A 12614-nucleotide genomic window follows, 5' to 3' on the forward strand; every position below is an offset into this window, starting at 1 on the left:
TTCTCACCACTCTCTTTGCAATACTGAAGACTTTCCCCGGGCTATGTTATCCCAGAGGTGCTACCCCTGTCTGGTGGGCTCAGCCTTTGCCAGTGGCAGGTCCATCCTGGAGGCGTCTGGCATTGGCTCTGTCAGACATACAAGAACCTTCTGGCAGCTTCTCACAGAAGCCACCCCTGTAGCCCCTCCCACTACCAAAACCTTACCACCCAAACCCAACACAGCCTTCAGTGCTTCTTTTTTAACTGGCTGGGAGTTCACCTTTCTCCACACTCTGCTGCTTAAACAGAGGCTGGGCTGTTCAAGGCAAAAATGATTACTGCCCTGAGGAATAATATTGCTGAGTGGCAGAATAAGTGAATGATAGAAATAGCCCTCCAGCACTGGCAGATGCTGATGGAAGAGAGGCCTTCTTGCAAACTAACACCTCCCTGACACATCTGTAATGACCTGTTGGAAGTAACAAAATCTGCCTTAATAAAACCTGGCAGATATTTAAGAAAGACATCAGCATCATGATATTAAATCTCATCTCTGAATCAAATGCAGAGCAAGCATTTTACATCCAGTAAATGCTTCATGGAAAAAATTTAGGGAAGGTGACTGTAATTTTTATCCTTATTTATGAAAGGTCATCTTAAAACTACGGACAGAAGCATGAGCTCCTGAGTTCACAGAAACCTGAGATTTTGAGAGAGAAAAAGTTCTCTTAATGGCTATCTCTGTTCATCGTGATTGCCACTTCTGGCATAGGGAACAGCAGAAATGTGAGCATTTTTTGCCAATCTCTGCAGAAAACACGCAGGCAGGTGGCAGGATTTTCTCAAGGTCTCTGACTGTGACCACCTCTTGCTTTTCCAGGTTGCTCGTCTCCTCTCAGCCCATCTCTCACTTGTGTGTCCCCTCATGGCTACACTAAACTCTTCTCTCAGAGCAGTGGCTCCAGCCCCCAGTGCACATCTCGTTTTCCCTGGTTTGATTCTAGATGTTACTGATCCTACTGGTGGCAATTCACTGACTCCAAGCCAGTCCAACACTTCTTCCTTCCAAAATATCAACTTCCATCTTTGCTCTTGTCATTTCAGGAGATAACCTGGGTTTTGGCCATGATGTTTCATCCTCTGTAGTTGTTGTCTGTGCTGGCAGAGAGGATTCATAACTGGAAAAAGACATTTTTTTCTCTCTCTTTTTCATTCTGTGCTTCTAAATATTGGGGTTGGCTCTTTGGGGCATCAGTGAAAGCCTTCAGTTGGATCTGGGTTATTCACCCACACAGCAATCTGCATTCTGGTGTGCCCCCTCCCCTCCCAAACTGCTAGCACAGAAAATGAGCCTCAGCAATAAATTTGTCCAGAATCTTGTTTGAAACTCACAAAATCTGTGGAAAACCTGTTCCAAACACCACCCATTAGGGAATAAGCCTATTGTCAAGTGCTTATCAGGATCTGACCTAGATATTTTGCCCAGAGCTTTACATTATAATAACTTTAATATCCCTTATGTCTGGAAAGGTGAATAAGAGCTAAAAAGCAGCCTTTAAACCCCAGAATGGAGAAAAAAAATAATAAAAAAACCCCAACATTCCTTTTTACTCTCAACCGAGTCCAGACTGCTGTAGAGTGACAGTGGTGCAGTAAGGTAATGATCCTTCCTCCAAAACCAGAGCAGTGGCATTTCCTCAGGTGACATCAGGCACAGAGATTTCATTAGACAGCTTCAAGGAGAAGGTCTTCAGCTGTCATTTTGATGCTTCTGTCACAGGTTTTTTTTTTCTTTACAAGCCATTTCCTTCTCTTTCTCAGCAATATCCTGTTCATACAGGTGGCTCAGGCTTCCTCAGGAGAAAGTGAAGGGGATGCAGCACATTTTTCCCTTGGTGCAAATACTGGAAGCAGCTGGAAGTTCTTGGGTGAGAGGCAACATAGGATTGCTGCACCACACATCTGGATGTACCTTGGGATGGCATCTCCAGATGATGAGGACTTCTTACCTGCTCCTAATTCATGGCAATTTTGCCCATTTTCCACCTATTGAGTTACACTGTTTCAGTTTGGCAGAACTATTCCCAACTATGGAATCACAGAATTGCAGAATGGGCGAGGTTGGAAGGAAAGGGTCCAACCTTCTTCCTCAAGCAGGGTCCTTCTAGAGCACAGGATTGCAGAGGATTGCACCCAGGTGGTTCTTGAATATCTCCAGTGAGTGTGGACATGGTTCCCAAGAGTGAAGGTGCTGTTGCATTGGGGTTGTTGTCCCTCTTTAAAGGGTGGCTGCTCTCAGTTCTGTACTCTGAAAACACCCATGGTGAAAATACCTGGTACAAAACAGTAACCCTATTTGAGCCATAAAATTTTAAGACTTTTTAAAACAGACAGGAAGAAAAATTACCTTGGTGTTCATACACAGTGAGATATGACTTGAAGTACTAAGTGACTTGGGCCAAGTCTTTGAAAAGTTCAAGTAATTTCATGAAAATGGACCCATCTTCCACGCATGACCAACTGAGAGGATGAACAAACTCAGCTCTCTCAGTCAGTCTCCCTAGGAGAGGTGTTCCATCCCTCTGATCATTTTGGTGGCCTCCTCTGGACTCACTCTGACAGGTCCCTGTTATTTCCATGCTGGGGAGCCCAGAGTTGGAGGCAGCACTGCAGGTGGGGTCAGAGCAGGGCGGAGGGGCAGAATCCCATCCCTTGACCTGCTGCCCACACTGCTTTGGATGCAGCCCAGGACACAATTGGCTTTCTGGGCTGTGAGTGCACACTGCTGGGTCATGTTGAGTTCCTCACATGCAGTGTCAGCATCATGCTCACAACCAAACTGGTTGGAGTTGAAGCTACAGTTTAAAAATGCAATTCAGCAAGTGGAAGAGGCAGATGAAATAACCTGAGCCTTGGCCATGCTGCTCTGTGAAGACTGATTCTGCAAACTCCTGCTTTCCCGGGGGACTCAAGATGTTACATGTAATTTCATGCCCATTTTAATATTGAAAGGGAAGCTTTCCTTCAAAAATATGTGTATCAGAAACTTCAGCACTTTTGCCTGTGTGGAGAGTGTTGAAAGCACTCTTTGGACTGATTCCTCAGTCAAAACAATTTCTGGTTGAACTTTCTGGGGAAGAAGTTTTTTTCTGGCTCTAATTAACTTTCTGTCAACCACAAGCAAGGCAAAAGGATAAGAACTTTTTTTTTTCAGCAGAGATAAGACTGAGAAACTGAGAACAGAGCTTATGCTGACAGGAATTAGGCACTATTAGACTGATCTATCAGCCTGAATGATGATGGCCCCACAGTAGCAGCAAATACATCACCACTTAAAGCATTTAAAACTGATTTGGACACAGCACCAGGGGATGTTCTGGCATAAACAATCCCAGACTCGACTGATGAATAAAGTACATGGTCTAGTGAGGTTGTTGTGGGTGTGTTTTGCTTTGGGGTTGTTTTGTGTGTGCCTCTAAATGCCAGGAGCCACATGAAATGAAATACTGAGCTCCTGCACCTCTCACAGAAAAACTCAGAACACTGTGAATTTGTAACAGGCCCATGAGCAAAGGAAACCCTCCAACACGGGGTTAACTTCAGGCATGTCAGACATCCCAATGGAGGATATTTTACCACTAGATTTAATTGAGTGTGTCACAGAGCATTTACTAAAGAAACTGAGAAGAATAGACAGATTAATCCCTCTGAGGGTATTTGAGGCCATTTTTCAAGACATACATATAAAAGCCCTGCAAGCACATTTCCTGAGCACTAACATCTTCACATCATCTCATTTCCATTTCCCAGGACTTGCAACATAACTGAGTTGCAAAATTTGGGTTCAACCTAGATAAAAAGATACAGATACACAGGAATAATTGACACTGGTACCTTAAAACATTCTAGGCAAGAACAGGGAGTGTATTTCTTAATAATATTATGATTACTTGAAAGGGACTCCTAGAAAAAACAATTGCCCCAAATTTAGCTGTAGCAGGATCAGCTTCCCAATCTCATTTTGTTGATCTCTACACTATTGCCTGAAGAAAAGGGAAAACAAAGCAGGTAAAAGGGTTTATCTAGTGAGGAGTTGCTTAGGAAGGCAATCTGACTTAGCCTGAGGCACCTCAATACAACTCCATATAACATAACAGATGCTATTAAGACAAGAACATTTTCCTCTCTAATATTCACAGGTTTCTTTTGCTCATCAAGGCAGTGGTGAGGTTGGATAAACAGTTCATGCAGTTTGGATAAACAGTTCATGCTATTTATATCCTCTGAGTTTATGATGGTAGTGTTTGAAGAGGCCTCTCACACAGAAGACAACGATCTCTTTATCAAAGCCTTGACTTCCAGTCAGGTGAGAAGACAAATCAAATCACACACTTGACGTTTAGTTCATGTGCTCTCCAGGGCCAGAGGAGATACAACCTCTCCTTGTATTATTTATATAGAAATACCTAAGGAACCTGCAGGGAGTGTGTATCTTCGACCATCAGGGAATGAACATCCTAAAAAAGTGTCATTGCTCTGCTGGAGACATGGCCAGGTTTAATTACACCTCTCAGTCAGGAAAAGAATCTGACAAATCTGCTGCCTGCAGAGGAAACCCAAGTAGAATAATGCTTCTGACAGCAGAGAAGATAGTTTATGTAACTGATGTTCATCATGTTTTCACAGTTTTTAGTTTAATTTTATAGGTCCTAATTCAGCTCTTCCTCCAGTAGATTCAAAAAACATGGACACACTTTTAGGCATTTTGGCATGGTCGTTGTCACACAAGTATACAAATGCTCTCCTAAATCAGGATTAGAATTTCATTTAGTGTCGATATATTGTGCTTCTGTGGGCTTTTTTTTGCTTTTTCTGTTTTTGAAGCCTGTGATCACTGCCAGTCAGAATAGTTTCAATGCCAACCACGTAAAATCTAAAACCTGAGTCAGGTTTGTGGTGTTGTAAATGAAGAGGGAGTCGTGAATCACAACCACAACTTTAAGTACTTGCTCTGCATAGGGCTGTAGGACTGAACAAGATCACTTTATCACTCCTAAGGTTACAAACTTTTATGCTATTTCCAGTAAAGGCACCATGTTGAGTCCATCAGCCACTCAGTGATATTGAATTTTGGATGCTAACAGCAAGTTATGGGCCAAGTTCACAAAATCTTTTAGTTACTTTAAAGAAGAAGCAAGTGGAAGGAATAAAATTCCAATACTCTCATTTTGAAGTGAATTCCACCATAGGTGTATAACATGGTATAATATTACTCCTGTACTGATTTTCATCTCTTCTGGGTATTATTATGGGTTTTAATCATACTAGTAATCATACTATTACTAAATTACCTGAAAGGAGGCTGTAGACAGGAGGGAGTTGGTCTTTGCTCCCATAACAAGAGATAGGATTAGAAGAAAGAGACTGAATTTGCACAAGGGGAGGTTTATATTAGGAAAAATTTCTTCACTGGAAGGGTGATCAGGCATTGGAACAGGTTGCCCAGGGAAGTGGTGGAATCACCATCCCTGGAAGCATTAAAAAATGTGTAGATGTTGTGCTTAGGGACATGATTTAATGGTGGACCCGACAGTTCTGGGTTAATGGCTGGAGTCAATGATCCTGGAGCTCTTTTCCAACATTAATTATTCTATAATCTATATATCTCTGGAGCCACTGGAAGTGCTCAAGGTTACCTTTCCTGACTCTTCTCCTGTTGGTGCTCCAGAAAGACTTTTCTCCTTTACATCCCCTGTTCTACCTGCCAGCCCTGCAGAGACATCTGAAACATCCTAATGGAACTCAATAAATGCTGATTTTCTGACAGATCATTAAAGCTTCCTAAGTAAGGGTTGGTAGATCCTGACCTTATAAGGATCTTGTGAGCAGAAGGCGCTGAATGTCCTATGTGAAGAACCACAAAAATATCCATCAGAGCCAAAGGGTGAATGGTTGTCCAGAGCCAGCACCCAGCTCACTGATACACTGTGCTTTTTTCATCCTTACCAATTAAAGGAAACTACTCTTTCTACTTCTGCTAACAGTGAGAAAAACTCCTCTCACATGACAACAGGGGAAACTTCATCAACTTCATCTGTGCTTCTGTCTGTGGGGCCTGGTCCTGAGCTCACAGACTGAGCCCATTCCCTCTGTCAGAGAGGGGTGGCCATGGATCCATAACTTCCATTTACCCACATCCTGCCCATGCTTCTGCCAGCACTAAAACAATGAAGGACTGCATTGGATGGGGCCTTGAGCAATGTAATCATCCCTGCCCATGCTGGGGGGTTGGAACGGGATGATCTTTAAGGTGCCTTCCCACCCAAGCCGTTCCATGATTCTGTGATTCTTTGATTTCATGGTAAGGATTAGTAAGCGTGGTGTCAGCAAAGACCAGATTTGTTGGCAAAGAAGAGACACGCACACACACACAAAAAACCCCTAAAAACAAACAAACAAGCACACACACACACACACACACACAAAACAAACAAAAAAAACAAACAAAAAACCAACCCCAAACCAACTACAGCCCTCAAACAAACCAACGCAACTTGATGGTAGAACTTCCTGATGTATTTGGAGGGTGCAGGGCACAATGGCATGGTAATTCAGCCTTGTAACAGCGACGATCTCTCCTCCAGACTGGAAGGTAGCAGTTTTCCTCTAAGGCTGTCCACAGGATGCAACTTAGGAGATGATCTTTGCCAATATCCCCTTTTAACTGTGCTTCTCTCTGTATTGACTTGAAAGCCCAGATAGCATTTAGCAAACTGTCCATAAATACTCACGAGTTCCTTAGAGTACCTGCATGTCTCTTGTTACAAAAATTGCTCTTTCAGCCCTCAAAAGGGGTCTAAATTTTTGCCCTGTCCTTTGCCTTTTAGGCATCATCGGAAGAGCGACAGCTTGAAGGAAATTAAGGGATGGTGGAAAGGAACATCTGAAATCCTCTTTCCTTTTACTTGCTCTGATATTGCAAGAGAGTGTCTGATTCTGCCCAGCTGGGAAATAATTTACCTCTATTACTGAAAGAAGCTGTGGGTGTCGATCCACAGCTGACTTACTCTCGTATTAAAATACTCGTGTCAGCTCCAGTCAAAGTCATGCAGCATCTGTAGTTAAAGGCAGGTAATAACAAGATTATAAATCTGTGGAAAAGAAATACCATCAATTTAATGTGAGGTTATTATGCGAGAAAAATAATAGAGCTTAATTGGCAATACGTGTTGAAACAGTCTCTGCCACTGCCTCTGTTACAGACACACTCCTGGGATAAATGGACCATTGTCATCAGCCCATGGGATTTTTTTCACATCCATACCTGACTCCTACATGACATTCCATTTAACGTTTTAATAAGAAAGTGGAAAATTCAGAAGTCAACATGGCACAGATCAGACGGAGCAATTGTTGCTCAGCGGATAGTTCATATCTTGCAATTATAATGCAAGATTATTTTTAGCACGATGTGTTTCCAGTAGAGTCTTAAAGACTGCCTTTCATGCTCATTGTGCAGTGACCTGGAAGAAATTCTTACTGATAAGGCTGTCAGAGGACCTATGAAGAGGAAAGGATGAATAATGTGGACTCTCCCCAGGGAAGACATGACTCTCAGAAAGATTTGTCCCCACCTCACCCAGGCTGAGGAAACAGTAACGGGGTCTAACCCTTGCCTGGCTTTTTCTTCAAAGAGGGATATTTCAGAATGCAGTTTATTTCACCCAACACCTCAGATGTGTTCAGAATTTCTACCCCCTCTGCAAACACAAGTATGATTGCTGAAAGGACAAAGGGTTCCTAGAATGCTCAAAGAGATTTTTTTGGGGTTAGAAAATCTCTGTAACCTATGACTTTCTACCTAGCGTGGCTGCAACTCAAAAATCTTTTCCATACACTAATATTTAAGCTTTAAGGATGTTGCCCTGTTGGAGCAATCTGAAATATTCTACTCTATTTAAAACAAAAATATTTTAATGAGCAGCTTAGTCGCATTATTTTATCAAGAAAAGGTCAAGAAAGGGCATAACAGGGCCAAGCAAAAATTCAAATGGTGGCAAAGGTTATAACAACAACACTGTCTTCTGCAGAAAGTGTAATGCAGCAACTCAGTGCCTGAAAATGTAGACAAGGCCAACATGACCTTAAAATAATCAGTCACTGAAAACATGTAAAAAGTGCTCTCACTGTTAGATATTTTCATCTGTAAATCTGTTTATTGGTATGTTGTGGTTTTGGTTTGGTTTTCTGTTCCCCTAAGGGTACATCCTGCCACAGGCAAAATTTATATCCTACATCCAGTTCTGGGGCCTCCAACACAAGAAAGATGTAGACCTGTTGGAGTCCAGAGGAGGGACACTAAGATTGTCAAAGGACTGGAGAACCTCTGCTATGGAGGTTGAGAGTTGGGGCTGTTCAGCCTGCAGAAGAGAAGGCTCCAGGGAGACCTTCGAGCCCCTTTGAGTGCCTAAAGGAGCTCGAGGAGAGCTGGAGAGGGACTTTGGATGAGGGCATGGAGTGATAAGACAAGGGGTAATGGCTTTAAACTGAAAAAGAGTAGATTTTTATTGGATATTAGGCAGAAATTATTTACTGTGAGGGTGGTGAGGCCCTGGAAAAAGTTTCCCAGAGAACCTCTGGCTGCACTATGCCTGGAAGTGTTCAAGGCCAGGTTGGACGGGGCTCAGAGCAACATGGGATAATGGAAGGTGTCCCTGCCTATGGCAGGGGGGGCAGAACTAGATGATCTTGAAGGTCTCTTCCAACTCAGTTCTGTGAATCAGGTTTGAGTCCAGGACAGTCAAGTGTTATAGCGGGAATCAGAAAAGACAATCACAGAAATTCCTCCTGGCTTCTAAATAAAGTTGTTTTCATGTTCTTTTCTCAGCAGCTGCACCTCAAAGCTCTCTGTGAAGGAGCCTGGTTGCAGTAGAAAGAGGGACATGCAGAGGAAAGAACTTTCTTCCACAGTACTCAGGAATCCAGCAGCAAAACTGGGCATGTGCTCTTATCTTGGGCATCCTCTTGGAATCTTAATCTGTTCAGTCTCCAGACTGCTCCTAGGAAACCCTAGTTATGTTATCTCATGCATGCCCTGGTCTCGTACATTATTAACAAAGGAAAAAGTCTCTGCTGCAGATGCTGAGTCGAACTGGGAGGGTGAGGGAGGGGAGGAATTACACCAGAAATATTAATACTGCTTTGATAGATCCTTGTACCACTGGGGAAAGCACTTCTTCATATGCATTTCTGGTTTGCAACAGCTTGGTGTTTATTTTCTTTAAAGCTAAAATAACCATCAAACAAGTTCAGAAGTTCAGCTTGGATGCTTAGAAAGCTGAATCTCATTCCAGAGGAAAAACGAGAGGCTGGTCATGTAGCCCCACAGGAGATTCATTTGCACAGAACTAGCAAACCCTCAGAAAACTAAAAGTTAAAATTTTGCAGAACCGAGTAAAACATATAAATGAAAAACTTAAATCCTCAAGAAGTGGTCAAATCAGGAGATGCAGATTATGTTTTTTCTCTGTCTTGGGACTGGAAATAGCCATTACTGTTATGCAGCGCTCAGACCGAAAATAAGAAGTGACATTTTGAAGTGCATACAATCTGGCGAAATATAAAATATTTAATAAATATGTAAATTGGTCAAGCTGCTTCCCCAAGGAGCAAAGCTCCAGTCATGTTTTACAGCCCTCATTCACTTACGCAAATACTTTAAGAGGATCAAGGATGGATTTTAAATGAAGTTAAAGTTTAACGAGAAATATATAATCCTTTGAGGGAGAGATTTTGTCATCTTCATTTACAATGTCTTGCAAGTTTTTAAAGTAAGAAGTTGAGGGAGTAGCCTTCTGAAGCTTTGTGTGTGCAGGCTAAGAGAATTGTGGTAGTTTACCTGAACCTTGCAACCAGGGATGTAACAAAACACATAAATTGATGATCTTCTCTATTGCTCCGGGAGTTCTGGGCTTTCCCCAGGATATATGTATGTTCATTGTTCAACTCATTCCTATAGGATCCAGACACAATCTCCTGATGTTGCCAGACTCGTAACTTGAGGGGAAATCTTCAGTCACCAAGACCTAAGTCATGTGTCATATAACCCCTTTTGAACTCACTTCAAGCCCAGTCTTCTTTTTATATATATATATATATGTATATATTTATATATAAGATGTATATATTCATATATATCTCATTTCTGTGTTCTATATTGCAAACAAGCTGAATCTTGTCCTTTTAAAACCTAATTTCCCTAGCAGTTAGGGACACTATTTAAGTGTCCAGATCAAACTGATTCATATCTAATACACATCCATACAAACATACACACTTTTTAAAAATAAAAGGTTCTGTGATAGAAAATTTTGGAGAAAGTTTCTCACACTCTTTTAAACCAGCCCTGACATCGGCCCTGCTTATGATATGTTCAGTCCCTGGAAACTGTTAATGAATCATATCATAGAATGGTTTGTGTTGGAAGTGGCTTCAAAAATCATCTTGTTCCAATCCCCTGGCATGGGCACAGATACCTTCTGCTAGACCAGGTTGCCCAAAACCCTGTCCAATGTGGCCTTGAACACTTCCAGGGATGGGGCAGCCACAGCTTCTCTGGGCAACCTGTTCCAGGGCCTCACTACCCTTATAGTAAAGAATTTCTTCTTAATATCCAATCTAAATCTACCCTCCTTCAGCTCTAAAACCATGAGTCAAGGACAGTTTCATGTGGATGTCCAGTGGAACCTTCTCATGATACGGATTTTTTTAAAAGCCAGTAACTATCCTGAAAAAGCTGTGAATACTAAGGAAGCTACTGAAAGAAAAAGAAAGTGCTGGGTAAAGAAAATCAGAATGAAATTCACACAGAAAGTACCTTTGCAGTGGGGAAGAACCCAGCAAAGGGACATGATATATTTATTCTTTCCTAGTTCTGGGTACAAGGTAGGATGAAAAAAACATAAATCCAGATTGAGAATTGTTGAAGCTGGAGAGTGTTTACAACTAATAAAAGGGTTGTTTGGGCTGATGTCAGAAGGTATCAGAAGGCAGAAGTTTCCCTTGGCACACACTTTGCTTATGCACTCGTGCATTTCCCTGTTCATTTTCACCCTGTTTCTCTGAGCGATTTCACACTAGAAATGATTGTTCTTCCTGCTTCATGTGTTCCCATTTTGCATGTTAGAGAGTTTAAAACAAGTTGATAAAGGGCTGAAGAGCCTGAGAGGTTCAAAATTTACTTTCCTTCTTACCAGGGAAACCATTTTTCCATGTTTCAGTGATGTCTGCTCAGAGACCAGCACTCTGCCACCCTTCACCACAGAGGTGGTGTGGTGCTGAGAAAAGTAGAATGGAGTGAGAATAGCTTCTTTTATTCAAAGACCAAACTAAATCTGCATGAACATCACATCATTCACACAGTACAGTACTCAGATTTTATCTTCTCTGACCTCACCCTTGCTGCCCATGAGAGGAGAAAAGAAGGATGAAGAAAAGGACTGTGAGAGCAAAAGTTCTGAGAGATCATGAGCCCATGAGGAACTTTATTTTCCTTCTCAAAAGAAATAGTTCCACTTCACTGTTATCTTGATCAGAGTACTGTAATATTGGGTGAGATTTTCTGGAGTGTGGATATATCCCATGGGAATGCACTGAGTACCAGCTTCTTGATGTATCCACCACAGCCAGAATCACATTTCTTCATCACCATGTAGACACATTGCTCATCTTTCACTCTGAAATCAATGGTCAGACACAATTTCTGAAGGCGAAGCTTGGAGCTCCTCCAGGTGCAGACCGGGCTGCTGCTGCCAAATTCACTCTCCCTACCCAGGTGCACAAGATACTTATAGAAACTTATGGACATAGACACTTATGGAAAGTTTCATCCACCTTCACTTTGGCAGGGCAAAAACAATTTATACAAAGTGTTTGGGCAACTGAACCCCCACAAGTGTCAGTGGGGAGAGAAGAGACAGTCACTTCTGGAGCAGAGCATCAGCAGTAAGAACATCATTTGCCTTGTGGCAACTTTCTCAGCCTTCAGTAAGTTGCTGCTGAGGATTAAATTAAGGTTTAAGTTAGACCAGCTATCTTACCTGGCCAAAGTTCAGTGCAATCAACCTAAATTCAAGAGATTTGCATAAAACTTGCTTTTTAGAACTGACATTACTCTTCTACCAGCTCCCTCTGTCAGTGATGATGTGTGAGAAATTATTAAAATTCATTGTTTTGGATTTTTATTAGTATTATTTCATTCAAATTCCTATCTTTTCCCACTTTTTTTTCCCCTTAGGGAATGCCGGAACCATCAGCTCCGCAGTCACTTCCCATCTCCCTGCGTCTCATCTGTGCCTGTGCAGAGCAACAACACACAAGATGTTTTCTTTGTTGTTGTTTTAGCCCAACAGCAAGGTAAAATTAGACAGAGCTGTATAAGTAAACTCCTCCTGAGAATTAGTTACACAGACTGGCAGTCAAGCAGTTAAACCAGGCATGGAAATGGTTTGCAATCTGTTCCACCAGTCCCTCAAGTTTTCCATTGTCAAAGCGGGATTATTTTGCAGTAAAACAGCAGCCCTGGGGAATCAGTGTAATTAAAGACAACAACAACACACAAAAAAATTTTTATTG

The sequence above is a fragment of the Pipra filicauda genome, unplaced genomic scaffold, assembly GCF_003945595.2.
Source record: "Pipra filicauda isolate LSUMZ 115617 unplaced genomic scaffold, ASM394559v2 scaffold251_size2273266_pilon, whole genome shotgun sequence".
Classification (NCBI taxonomy): domain Eukaryota; kingdom Metazoa; phylum Chordata; class Aves; order Passeriformes; family Pipridae; genus Pipra; species Pipra filicauda.